At 53.9% G+C, this 13,135-nt stretch overlaps 2 non-coding genes across 2 annotated transcripts; one reads left to right on the top strand and one right to left on the bottom strand.

Annotated features, from left to right (window-relative positions):
- The first annotated feature begins 7,221 nt into the window (after positions 1–7,221).
- On the top strand, positions 7,222–7,303 carry TRNAS-UGA (transfer RNA serine (anticodon UGA)). The gene has a single exon. It is a non-coding gene; the product is annotated as a tRNA-Ser (tRNA).
- Positions 7,304–11,947: 4,644 nt separating this feature from the next.
- Positions 11,948–12,020, bottom strand: TRNAK-UUU (transfer RNA lysine (anticodon UUU)). The gene has a single exon. It is a non-coding gene; the product is annotated as a tRNA-Lys (tRNA).
- Between the last annotated feature and the right edge of the window lie 1,115 nt (positions 12,021–13,135).

The raw sequence follows: 13,135 nt of genomic DNA, 5'->3' as shown, positions 1-13,135 counted from the left end.
CACATCTGTACACAGTATTCGAGATGTGGGCGTACCATCGATTTATATAAGGGCAATAAGATACTCTCCGTCTTATTCTCTATCCCCTTTTTAATGATTCCTAACATCCTGTTTGCTTTTTTGACCGCCTCTGCACACTGCGTGGATGTCTTCAGAGAATTATCCACGATAACTCCAAGATCTTTTTCCTGATTAGTTGTAGCTATATTAGCCCCCATCATATTGTATGTAGAGTTGGGGTTATTTTTTCCAAGGTGCATTACTTTACATTTATCCACATTAAATTTCATTGGCTATTTTGTTGCCCAATCACTTAGTTTAGTTCTACTTCTCTACTCTTGTTAGGCTCTTGTGGCTTATGGATTGGCATCACTTCTTTAACTCCTGCTCCTCTGAATGATTAGAAAGTGTGGAAATAGAGTCTGGGGGCTTTTTCTCATTGTGCAAACCTTCCCACAGAGGGGGAGGAGACTTTCACCCACCTTTAGGGCAAAAGACCCAGAGATCAATGAACTCACAAGAAACGGATGGCATCTACATTAGTGCAGAACACAACTTCACCCAGGGTTCCCGTGGAGGAAATGGGGAATAAGAGAAAACTAACACACGTGATCCAATTTTGCAGTCTTTGAACGTGTTGTCACCAGTGCAAATGGAATTAAAGATGAAGTGATTTATTACAGAGTAAGACATGGATTATGTGGTAGGTACACTCTCATGTGGGTTCACAATGAAAGTTATCTTGGGTTGTCTGTTCTTTGTTTGTTTTCAGGCCTATAAGGTGGCTAATCCTGAAAAGTGTATTTGATGTCGTTTACTTTCTCTGGATTAAAGACTTCTGAAGTAAAACCTGACTCCAGAGGGGATGAGGTTGAGACATATGAGAATGAGCACACAGTATATGAAAGCACAGACCCAGTATAGACTTCAGTGATTTCAAATGGAATTGATTTTGATACGCTTGAAAATCAACGTTCAATTAAGAGGAAAACGAATTGAGGAGACAAGCCGGGTAGCCTTTGACGCAGTTACACAGTAACAACCAGTGAGTTCCCCACTTCGCAAAGCAAAGATGAGAACATCAGAACGGCCAGACTGGGTCAGACCAAAGGTCCATCTAGCCCAGTATCTTGTCCTCTGACAGTGGTCCATGCCGGGTGCCCCAGAGGGAATGAACAGAACAGGGAATCATCAAGTGATGCAGTCCCATCTCTCAGGAGATGTCGGTATTTAAAATGGCGATGGGTCCATGATGCTGGCTTTTCTGTTTATATAGCAACCAGTTATTTGGGTGGGTGCAGAGGTGCCTTTTCCTTTTAAGGAGGCCAGATTTAGAGCACTGCTGTTTAACCCTCAGGCCAGGCTATGGAAAAAAACGCCCCATAATTGGCCTTGTGTTTCTTTTCCTTTTGATATTGTGGGAGTCCCACATCCACACTGTATGTGGTTTGCAACAATAGATAGTTTAAGGAAACAGCTGTTGCGAAGGCCAAGACTATAACAGGGTTCAAAAAAGAACTAGATAAGTTCCTGGAGGACAGGTCCATCAATGGCTACTAGCCAGGCTGGGCAGGGATGGTGTCCCTAGCCTGTTTGTCAGAAGCTGGGAATGGGCGACAGGGGATGGACACTTGATGATTCCCTGTTCTGTTCATTCCCTCTGGGGCACCTGCCATTGGCCACTGGCAGAAGACAGGATACAGGGCTGGATGGACCTTTGGTCTGACCCAGTCTGGCCGTTTTTATATTCTTATGCTGGGCTAAGCGGGACTTTTCCAAATTGACATTGGTCTGAAAATCATCCAGGATCAAGATGAAGGGAAAAGCAGAAGTCCTTTGCCTTTCAGGTCAACACGCTCTGGAAGAGAGGATGACTTTTCTGGGCCTCCAGACTCATCCTCTCTGTGGAAGGAAGTCACAACATCAAAGACAGGCCAGGCCAGCTTTGACTAGAGTCTCTGTACCCGAAAAACCTCACGAGCCTGAAGCGCGGGGTCAGCTACCCCATGACCTAGATCCCCGACGGTAGCTCCAGCTCCGACTCCGAGCGCATCCAAAGAATGGGAGAGTCGCGGCGGTCCGACCCTTTGTCATGATAGGCACTTACTGAACTTTTTTTTTGGTCTTTTGTTTTTATTAACTGGGAGACAGCCCGGCTTTTCTGTTATATCGGGGGGCTCAGCGTGCGCATGCGTGTAAAAGCACCTGGAAAATCCATACCGGGAATGCTATAGAAAGAATAGTTACGCAAACCTAAGGGCTTTTTCACACCCCGAGCGACATACGCTACATCAGCTTAAGCCAGAGGTCCCCAAACTGTGGGGCGCGCCCCCGCTAGAGGAACATTCCATGGGGGGGGGTTGCAGGTCCGGGCCAGCCCCCTTGGGGCAGGGAGGGAGCACCACCCAGCCCCACCCCGCTCCCAGCTCTGCTGCAGCCCCGCTCCCAGCCATGGTCCTGGCTCCTGGCCCCGCGCCTGGTCCTACCTCCGGCTGCGGGCCCCCACCATGGCCCGGATGCAGCTCCACTCCCCGCCCCCAGCCTCGGCTCCTGGCCACGGCTCCATTCCCAGGCCCAGACAGCACCCCCAGCTGCGGCCCCTGTACTCCTGTCTGCGTCCTGCCCCCCTCCCCGGGAACCATGGTCCCGCTCCTGGCCCCAACTCTGGGGAGGGGGGTGAGGGGCATGGACAGGGGGAAGAGAGGTGCGGCCCTTAACATTTGGGGACCAGTGACTTAAGGGGTAGTGTAGACAAGCCCTTAGTGGTCCCAAATCTCTGCCCTATGAAATGACTGAAGGTCTGAGCCTCATCTGAGAAAGCGTTCAAACGCTCTAAGTTGGGTATAAACTGTATAAAATGTGTCAAGTCGCTGTAAGATCTGTATTTATATTGGTGCGTTGCTGGGGAGGGCAAGGAGAAGGATTAGCAACACACGAGTGAACGCTGAGGCTATGTCTACATGGCACTTCTGTTGCTACAACTTTTGTTGGCTGGGGTGTGAAACACCCTCCTGACCGACATACGCTTTACCGACAAAAAGCGCCGGTGTGGACTGCACTTTGTCGGCGGGAGACGGTCCCCCCAACCCCCCGACACCGCTCGTTGGGAGTGGTTTGATTTTGCCGGCGGGAGAGCCTCTCCTGCTGGCAAAGTCCGGCTCCACGGGAGAACTTACAGCGGCGCGGTAAGATACTCAGTGTAGACATTGCCTAAGGAGAAAAACAAAGAAGAGTCCTTGTGGCACCTTAGAGACCAACAAATTTATTTGGGCATAAGCTTTCGTGGGCTAGAACCCACTTCATCAGATGCATGGAGTGAAAAATACAATAAGCAATATATATATCACAGTGCATGAAAAGATGGGAGTTGCCTTACCAAGTGTGTGTGTGTGTGGGGGGGGTCAGTGCTAACGAGGCCAATGCAATCAAGGTGGGCGTCGCCCATTCCCAACAGTGGAGAAGAAGGGGTGAGTCTCAGCAGAGGGAAAATGACTTTTTGCAGTGACCCAGCTGTGACGGAGCAGGGAGTGGGGCGGATTGACCTGGGGATGTTGCGGGGGAGTTTTGCAGGTACTGTCTGCATTGGTGATGGGCTATCAGGGGGTGGGTAGCGGGGTGGCCGCGCGCTCCTGCCTGGAAGGGCTTAAGACAGCCCTGGAGAGGGCTGGGGCAGGGGGAAAAGCGGGGCTGATTGGGGAAACAGCCTCAGCTGTGGCCACGCCCCAGACAGACCCAGCTGGCCCTATAAAGGCCAGGGAAACCAGGAGTAGAGACAGTCTCTCTCTGCCTTCAGAGGGAGAGGGGCCTGGCTGCTGGGGAGCTCAGGGTGCCTAGAGGGAGGTAGGGCTGGGGAAGGGCCAGAGGGGCTGGGGAGCTCCAGGGCCTTGTCCAAGGCCCCTATAGAGGTTGCAGAGAAAGGCAGCAGGTCCAAAACCCCCTTGCCTGTGATGAGTGGCTGACACTGCAGTCTGCCCCAGGGAGCGGGGCGAGTTGGTGACTGAGGCGAGGTGGGGATAGGGGGTGGGGGTTCCCTGCGGAGGGGAGGCCCTGAGACTGAGGGGGTGTACTGCCAGGGGGCAGCACCCCAGATAAAGGGGCACCGGAGTCCAGGGAGGGACACGGGGGCCGAGCAGCAGGGGACACCGGCCTGCAGAGGGCGCTCCGGAGGCTGGACGAGCTCATTCCCAGAAGCGACCAGCAGGAGGCGCCGCAGGGGTGAGTTCCACCCGCACCTGAATCCGTAACCTGAGCCAGGAGGGGGGGTGGGGCCAGGTGACACCTTCTGCTCGGGAGGCTGGGGGAGGCGGCTGCAGGGGGTTTCAGTTTGGGGCTGGCTGGGGAAATGGAAGGAGACCCGGGGTCAGGGTCCAAGCTCCCGGCCCCCCAATATGTACCTAACTGAGGGGTTCCTGTGGTCTGTACCTGCAAGACCTGTTTTGGGCTGTGTTCCTGTCGTCTAATAAACCTTCTGTGTTATTGGCTGGCTGAGAGTCCCAGTGAATCGCAGGAAGCGGGGGGTGCAGGGCCCTGACTCCCCCCACTCAGTGACACCAGCCACTCCCAGTCTTTATTCAGGCCTAATGTGGTGGTGTCCAGTTTGCAAATTAATTCCAGTTCTGCAGTTTCTTGGAATCTGGTTTTGAAGTTTTTGATGTTGAAGAATGGCCACTTTTAAGTCTGTTACTGAGTGTCCAGGGAGATTGAAGTGCTCTCCTACTGGTTTTTGAATGTTACAATTCTTGATGTCCTATTTTGTGTCCGTTTATTCTTTTGCGTAAATAAATTTTTTAGCCTCTGAGGTGCCACAAGGACTCCTTGTTGTTTTTGCGGATACAGACTAACACGGCTGCCGCTCTGAAACCTAAAGCTTAAGGAAGAAGCTTTAATTGGCTTTGAGGCGGTTTAAATGCAAGCACTAATTTGGTTTCCATATTGAGATATTCAGCCCGCCACAGCTGGTTTGTAGTGCCTAGGTGGAGATCGCTGATTAGAGTTTATAACTAAATACACAAGGCTGCTCTTTGGGTTCCTGTTTCAGATTTTATCAGGGTTGATTTTCTCTTGTATTAATCTGACGACTTGACTTAATTGACGGCTGGATTCCAAAGCAATCTCACGGTTCACGCTTCGATGTACGACTTTGACCTTAAACTGTGTGCCGGTGTAATTTAATCCTTCGTGTGTATGGCAGATTAGCCGTCATGATGTGGGCGCTTGATTTTATTTGTTCACCATTGGAATAAAATGTCTAAAACGGATAATTGAGTCTTGTTTCTTTGAATAAGCAACACGGGCCAGACCCACAGAGAATCGACACCATCCAAATTAACCATTCGGCACTAACAGAGGACTAGTTGCGGGCACCTATCTCCGCTCCGGCTGCACCCCGTGGGGCTCAGAGCATCAAAAGGGAAGCTAAATTCCCCACCCAGGGAGTGTGGATGGGGCCAGTGTGGTTGAGGGAGGTGATCAGAGGGTGTCTCTGTGTAGCGGGGATGGGAGGGGATTCCGCCCCTGTCCGGATTAGGTTCAGTGCCTGGTAAGGCCTATCTGAGGCTGGGGGCTCAGGTTTGAAGGGCTGTAAACAGAGGTGAAAATCTTGTACATTTCATCCATGGTGGGGGGGGGTCAGCCGAGTAAATGTATGTATGTTAACGGGGAAGTTCTGAAAGAGGGCAGAGTTAAGGTTATGTGGGAAACCTTAACGGGGTATTTCACGAGCGTGCATTTGGCTGAAGCTGAGGTTCTGGAAGGGCCCAGTAGCCCACCAGGCAACTTGAACTCTGCACTGATGACATTTTTTGCCCTTCAATACAAGAAGGGGAGGCACTGGCTGCCCACTAGACATTAACTGGCTAGCAAGGTCGACTCCTGGGCTAAACAATTAGCAAGAAAACAGTAACACTACCCATCAACAAGGACTCCTTTCAAGCAAACCATATAACACCTATCTTCACCGGAGCAGCAAAGTGACTCAAAGCCATTCCTTCCGGGGAGAAATTTCCCCACCTCCATCCTGGGTGTCTTTGCTAGATGGAAGAAGAACAAGAAAAGCAAACTGAATTCACAGGAAGTCCCTTCCCCTTCAGACCTTCCTGATTTGAGGGGCGGCCACATGGTTTCCAACACTGTTGTCTCAGACAATCTCTCTCCCAGAGCCTCAGGCGCGAGTCCCCATGTTAGATTCCTGCACTGCCCCAGTTCCCATCACACTCAGAGCCATGGGGTACCAGGAGCCCAGAGTGTTTGCAGGGGGCAGTGGGTCACAGTGTGAGGCAGGGCCCCAGGCATCTCTATGAAAGGTGCGGGGGTTGCTAGGGCTGGGGGGCAAATTGAGAGCATCTCAGGGGCTTGCATGGACATATTCCCCTCCTTAGCAACTGGCTGAAAGCACAGGCCTCAGCTGCAAGCAGGATTTGAACCTACGCAGGAAAACCCCAGTGGATTTCAAATCCAACACTTCAACCGCTCGGCCACCACAGCTACCACCCCTGAGACCACCCCCGTGCTCTGGGGGCCGGGTTTGCTAGCTGAATGCTGCATTTCAGATGCCGGGCAATGCAATTATTTCATAGAATCATAGAAGATTAGAGTTGGAAGAGACCTCAGGAGGTATCTAGTCCAACCCCCTGCTCAAAGCAGGACCAATCCCCAACTAAATCATCCCAGCCAGGGCTTTGTCAAGCCTGACCTTAAAAACCTCCAAGGATGGAGATCCCATCACCTCCCTAGGGATCCCATTCCAGTGCTTCACCACCCTCATAGTGACATAGTGTTTCCTAATATCCAACCTAGACCTCCCCCACTGCAACTTGAGACCATTACTCCTTGTTCTGTCATCTGCCACCACTGAGATCAGCCGAGCTCCATCCTCTTTGGAGCCCCCCTTCAGGTAGTTGAAGGCTGCTATCAAATCCCCCCCTCACTCGTCTCTTCTGCCGACTGAATAAACCCAGTTCCCTCAGCCTCTCTTCGTAAGTCATGTGCTCCAGCCCCCTAATAATTTCTGTTGCCCTCCGCTGGACTCTCTCCAATTTGTCCACATCCTTCTTGTAGTGCGGGGCCCAAAACTGGACACAGTACTTCAGATGTGGCCTCACCAGTGCCGAATAGAGGGGAATGATCAGGTCCCTCGATCTGCTGGCAATGCTTCTACTAATGCAGCCCAATATATTGAGATATGTACCAGATTCTGGGGTATGGGACCTTTGCTGGTTCACAGCTGTGATGGCCGAGTGGTTAAGGTGTTGGACTTGAAATCCAATGGGGTTCCCCCGTGTGGGTTTGAATCCCCCTCGCAGCGAGGCCTGTGTTTTAGCCACAGTTATCTAAGCAGAGGAATACATCCATACAATCCCCCGAGATGCTCTCAATTCGCTCCCCAGCCCAAGGAAACACCCCTCTGCACCTGGGGCCCTCTAGCAAACTGCCCCTAGAGGGGCAAACACTCTAGGCTCTTGGAGCCTCTGCCCGGTGCCCCATGGCTCTGCCCTATCCCTGCCTGCAACTGCTCTGAGTGTGATGGGGACTGGGGCAGTGCAGGAACCTAACGGGGACGCAGGGAGCGAGATTGTCTGAGACACTGGTGTTGCAAACCACACGCGGCCACCCCCTAAATCAGGGGCCCGGTCCAGCCACGCATCTGAGTTGCAGGGATCCCTCCCACAGAGCCCCGGATCGCAGCCTGAAAATCGGCATGTGATGCTGCCGCCCGTTCTCCTTGTGTCAGAGAATCACCCTAGCAGGGCGTGTGGGCACCATGCGGCCCGTCCTGGTGTGAGCTCTTCTCCCAGCAGCGCTGGGTCCGGCCAGGGCCGGCTCCAGGCACCAACGAAGGAAGCAGGAGCCTGGGGCGGCCAATAGAAAGGGGCGGCACGTCCGGGTCTTCGGCGGCAATTCGGCGGCGGGTCCTTCTCTCCCTCTCTTCCTCTTCGGCGGCGGTACTTCGACGGCAGCTCAATGGTGGGGTTTTGGTTTTTTTCTTTCCTTCGCCGCTTGGGGTGGCAAACAAGCGGGAAGAGGCCTTGCTGCTGGGCTATTTGCACCAACACCTCGCACGAGCGGTGTGTCAGGGGTACTTATTGGGTTCCGGGAAGTGCTAAAGGATCCCCTCCCAGCCTACGAGGAAGATCTACAGGACCCGAAAACCAACTGATTACGGGGGACAACTAATGTAATAACAGGAACAGGAGTGAGGTCACAGGGCTAAAAGAAGGGAGCCTGACGGGGACAGTGAGGAGAGAACGCCGGACAGCGCCCACTGCTCCTCGAAGACGGCAAGGGAGCCAGTGGACGCCGCCCAGAGGAACTCTGCCTGGTTACGTGAGCGGACAGAGGAACGGAAACAGGCCCCACAGTCACAGGAACCTCCGTCGGCCAACCTCCTCTCCCTGGTTTTATAGATGGCCTGTTTAGCCAGGGCCAAGAGGAAGTTGACCAGGAGGTCCCGCGACTTCGTGGGGCCACGGATAGGGAGTGCGTCAATGAGAAGGTGAGGGGAAAAGTGTAACCAGAAACGCAACATAATGTCGGTGAGGAGCCGGTGTAGGGGCTGCAACCTGGCGCACTCCAAGTAAACGTGGGCCAGGGTCTCCCTCACGCCGCAGAAAGGACAGGTGTCCGGGACAGGGGTAAACCGTGCCAAGTACACGCCCGTGCTCACGGCCCCATGAAGGAGCTGCCAGCTGATATCCCCGGCGGGCCTCGGGACCAGGGTGGAGTATAGGCTGGCCCACAGGGGCTTCTCACCCTCTAGAGGTGGTAGGAGGTCCCGCCATTTTGTATCGGGGCGGGACATGAGGGTGAGGAAGTGAAGAGTGTGGAGCACGAGCGTGTATAGATGTTTCCTTGGCGCGGTCTGGAAACGGACCGGCTGCAAGTCATGCAGCTGGCTCACGGAGAAGGGGCAGGGGGCCGGTTGGGTCCACGGGGCAGGGGCCTAATGAAAAGGTCCAGAGGGCCAGGGGTGGAGGGTGGGTGAGACATGCCCTCGTGCAGGACCCGGTCGAGGTAGACCCGAGCAGCGGGCGGCAAAGCGGCCCTCACCTCCTGAAGTACGCGCCGGGGAGTACAAGGCCTGGAGAGCCCCATATGCCGAGCGAGCGTCAGGGGATCCAGCCACTCTCCCCAGTCGTAGTCGAGGAGGTCTCCGACTCTGGTGACTTCTGCCAGGACCAACCTCCAGCGCACCGCGGGGGACTCCGCCACCTGCTCACGGAGCTGGGGGTTGTGTAGCAGGGGCTCTGCGAGGAGATCAGCCCCCCCGGTGGCCGCCACGGACCTGGTCACTGAGAACAGTTTCCAGGTCCGGAGGGGGTCCTGGTAGAAGACTGGCAGCCCAGAGAGGTCTCGCGGAAGACCTCTCGGATGGAGATAAAGGAGCTGCCGGTCGTATCGGAGCCCTCGGAAGCGGCGCAGGAAGGCGTGCGCCAATATGCTCCACGCCGGACTACCTGCACCATACAGGAGCCTCTGCAGGGCCTGGAGGCGGAAGACATGGACCTGAGTGCGGAGGCATTTCAGGCCCTGCCCTCCCTCCTCCAGGGGCAGGTGCAGAATCCCTGCAGAGACTCAGTGCAGTCCTGGCCAAAAGAACTCCAGAATCGCCCTCCGGAGGTCGGCCAGGAAGCCTGGGGCCGGGATCAGGGTGTTGAGCCGGTACCAGAGCATGGACAGGACTAGTTGATTGAGTAGCAGTGCCCTCCCACGAAGGGAGAGGCACCGGAGTAGTCCTGTCCATTTCCGGAGCCGCTCCGTCACCCTGTCCTGTAAACCGTGCCAGTTCTCCGGCAGAGCAGAGACGGATGCGTGGCAGAAAGGTAAACACCGAGATAGAGCAGCGGACCCGCGCTCCACTGGACGGCCTGAAGTGCAGGTGGGAGGGAGCTCGCTTGTCACCCGTCCCCGACCACCAGGCCAGAGCTCTTGACCCAGTTGACCCGGGCGGAGGAGGCCGCCGAGTACACGGTCTGGCAAGCCTCCACCAGCACCAAGTCGCCCGTGTCCTGGACCATGAGGAGCACGTCGTCGGCATAGCCGACAGGACCAGCCGCAGCTCTGGCTCCCGAAGCACCAACCCCGTCAACCTCCTGCGAAGGAGACAGAGGAAGGGCTCGATCGCCAGAGCATACAGCTGGCCTGAGAGGGGGCACCCCTGCCGCACTCCCCGCCCGAAGCTGACCGGCTCAGTCAGGGTCCAGTTGAGCCTGACCAGACACTCTGCGGAAGCGTACAGCACCTGGAGAAAGCCCACAAACTGGGGTCCGAAGCCGAACGCCCGCAGAGTGCCCAGGAGATACCCATGGTCCACCCTGTCGAACGCCTTCTCCTGATCCGGGGACAGGAGGGCGAACGACAGACCATCCCTACACCCAAGCTCCAAGAGATCCCGGACCAGATAGAGGTTATCAGAGATGGTACGGCCCGGGACGGTGTAGGTCTGGTCTGGGTGGATCACGTCCTCCAGCACGGACCCCAGCCGCAGCGAGATGGCCTTCGCTACGATTTTGTAGTCCGTGCTGAGGATGCCAATTCTGTAAGTCGCGGAGGTCCCGCTTCTTCGGCACGGGGGGCGAGCACGGCTCACCTGCATGAAAGAGGGAGAACCCCGCTCTGTAAGGACTCGGCCCAGACGGTGACAAGGTCCGGGCCGAGGACGTTCCAGAACACGCGGTAGAACTCCACGGTCAGCCCGTCCATGCCTGGAGATTTATCTGGGTAAAGCCCCTTTGCTCGCCGGCAGCCCAGGGGCCGTTCTCCAGACAACGCTGCTTGTGCACCGAGGGAAATCAGCCCCAATGGCCCCTTCCAGCAGCCCCGGGAATTCATTTCAACTGGCGCCTGGAGGGAAAACACATCTGGGAACAGGGGCGAGGGGAGTTCACCCCCTTTTCACCAGGACTGTGCTTTTCATGCCTGATGGTGCGGCGCCACCGTGTGGCCAGTTTCTGTCACTTTCTTTCATTAAAAATGGCTTTTTTTCCCACAAAAACTTTTTTTTCCTCACAGAGACACAGGAGGGCAGGTTAATCTACCCAGGGCAAGTGATTCTGCGGCAGGTCTGGAGGGGGAAGGGACTATTTTCAGGGTTGCCTTCTGTGTACACAGGTTTCAGAGTAACAGCCGTGTTAGTCTGTATCCGCAAAAAGAAGAACAGGAGTACTTGTGGCACCTTAGAGACTAACAAATTTATTAGAGCATAAGCTTTCGTGGACTACAGCCCACTTCTTCGGATGCATATATATATATATGTTCCATTCTATATGCATCCGATGAAGTGGGCTGTAGTCCACGAAAGCTTATGCTCTAATAAATTTGTTAGTCTCTAAGGTGCCACAAGTACTCCTGTTCTTCTTTCTGTGTACACACACACACAAACACACACACACACACACACACACACCCTTAATTATCTGAGCTACCAACACACGTCCCAGAAAGAATTATTATTACGTTTTTTTTTTAATATAGCGCTTTTATCCAAAGTGCTTTACACTAGCTAGCTAACGGTACAAACCACATTTGGAAAGATCACTAAGGGGCCCACCAGGACCCTCAGCAATTTTCAAGTGGTCCGTGGAAAAAAAAGTTTGAGAAGCACTGGCCTAGGGGAATCTGTACCCAGAGCTCAGGGCAATCGACTTCAGTGGTGAGGCGGTAAGAAAAGCTTTCTGGAGACGGGTTCATAAAATGGAACTGGACAATGGTCATTTCAAATCAGTGATTTCCCCCTCTATTTATTTCTTCTCTCCCTCTCCTCAAGAATTCACCGTATGGCATTTAACAACAGGCCAAAACACCATTTTCTGTGACTGTCTTTTACAGGGCGGGGGGGTGGGGAATGTGACCTGACGCTTTTCTAGGATTTGTCTCTGGGTTTATGGGAAAATGGGAATGGGGCAAAGTGTAGCTGCTCCTAGAGGAGGCAGAATTCTAAAATAACTTGTGCCGCCCGAACAGGGACTTGAACCCTGGACCCTCAGATTAAAAGTCTGATGCTCTACCGACTGAGCTATCCGGGCTCACGGATTCCAGAGGGAGGCTTTATGTTTTTAAACTGACGTCCTGCTCTCTGATTGGGCAAAGATTAACCAATCAGTGGGGGGGCTGCCCCAGCAAACCCAGCGCAGAGCTGTGACAACAGCCCAGGAAAGGGACCCCTGAGGGTGCAAATCTCTGCTCTTGTAGCTAAAGGCAGAGGGTGTGTGTGTGTGTGTGTGATCCTGTTGCTCAGCCCCTAATCATTAATTACCCTTCTAGCAGCAGCCTAATTACTGAGGAGGGGAAAAGGTCTGAGTGCAGAAAGGAGGTGATTTGTCCAGGATTGCTAACCCCAAATGCTCAAAACTAATGAGTCCAGCGCACCAAACCTCACCAGCTTGACTTTAAAACCAGGAGATCATGTAAGGATAAGAGACTTGAGGAGTTCATTTGTTTGCCTTCTGCTTTTGCAGCCTTTAGGGTGCCCGAGGGGCGGGATGTGGGTCACATTTTGGAAGCTTTCTCCACCAGGGCTAGACACTTTAGGTTTGCTTTAAGAAGGAAATCATCCCCTTGTTCACTTGATTCCAGGAGCTGGGGCTTTCAGGAAAACAATAATGATCGTGTCTGAGTGGCAGCCGTGTTAGTCTGGATCAGCAAAAGGAACAGGAGGACTTGTGGCACCTCAGAGACCAGAGCCGGCTCCGGGCACCAGCTTAACAAGCAGGTGCTTGGGGTGGCCAAGAGAGGGAGCGGCACCTGCGGCAATTCGGGGGCCGCAGGTCCCTCACGCCCTCTAGGAGCGAAGGACCTGCCGCTGAACTGCTGCCGCCGATCGTGGCTTTTTTTTTTTGCTTGGGGCAGCAGAAATGCTGGAGCCGGCCCTGGTCTCTAAGGCCCTGTTAGAGACTAACAAATTTATTTGAGCATAAGCTTTCGTGGGCTACAGCCCACTTCATCAGCTTTAGCCCACGAAAGCTTATGCTCAAATAAATTTGCAAGTCTCTCAGGTGGCACAAAGACCCCTCGTTCTTTTTAATAATGATCGTGAGACTGATGACAAAATGACGAGAGTTGACAGCCCCGTTTTTCCGTATTGTAACAGTATCGGGTAAAGGGTGTTAGCAGAGACCTTAACACAGTAGCGATGACACTC

Source organism: Malaclemys terrapin, assembly GCF_027887155.1.
Source record: "Malaclemys terrapin pileata isolate rMalTer1 chromosome 20 unlocalized genomic scaffold, rMalTer1.hap1 SUPER_20_unloc_2, whole genome shotgun sequence".
In the NCBI taxonomy this organism is placed as follows: Eukaryota; Metazoa; Chordata; order Testudines; family Emydidae; genus Malaclemys; species Malaclemys terrapin.
The sequence above is the reverse complement of the archived record's forward strand: the minus strand, read 5'-3'. Positions and strand labels throughout refer to the sequence as shown.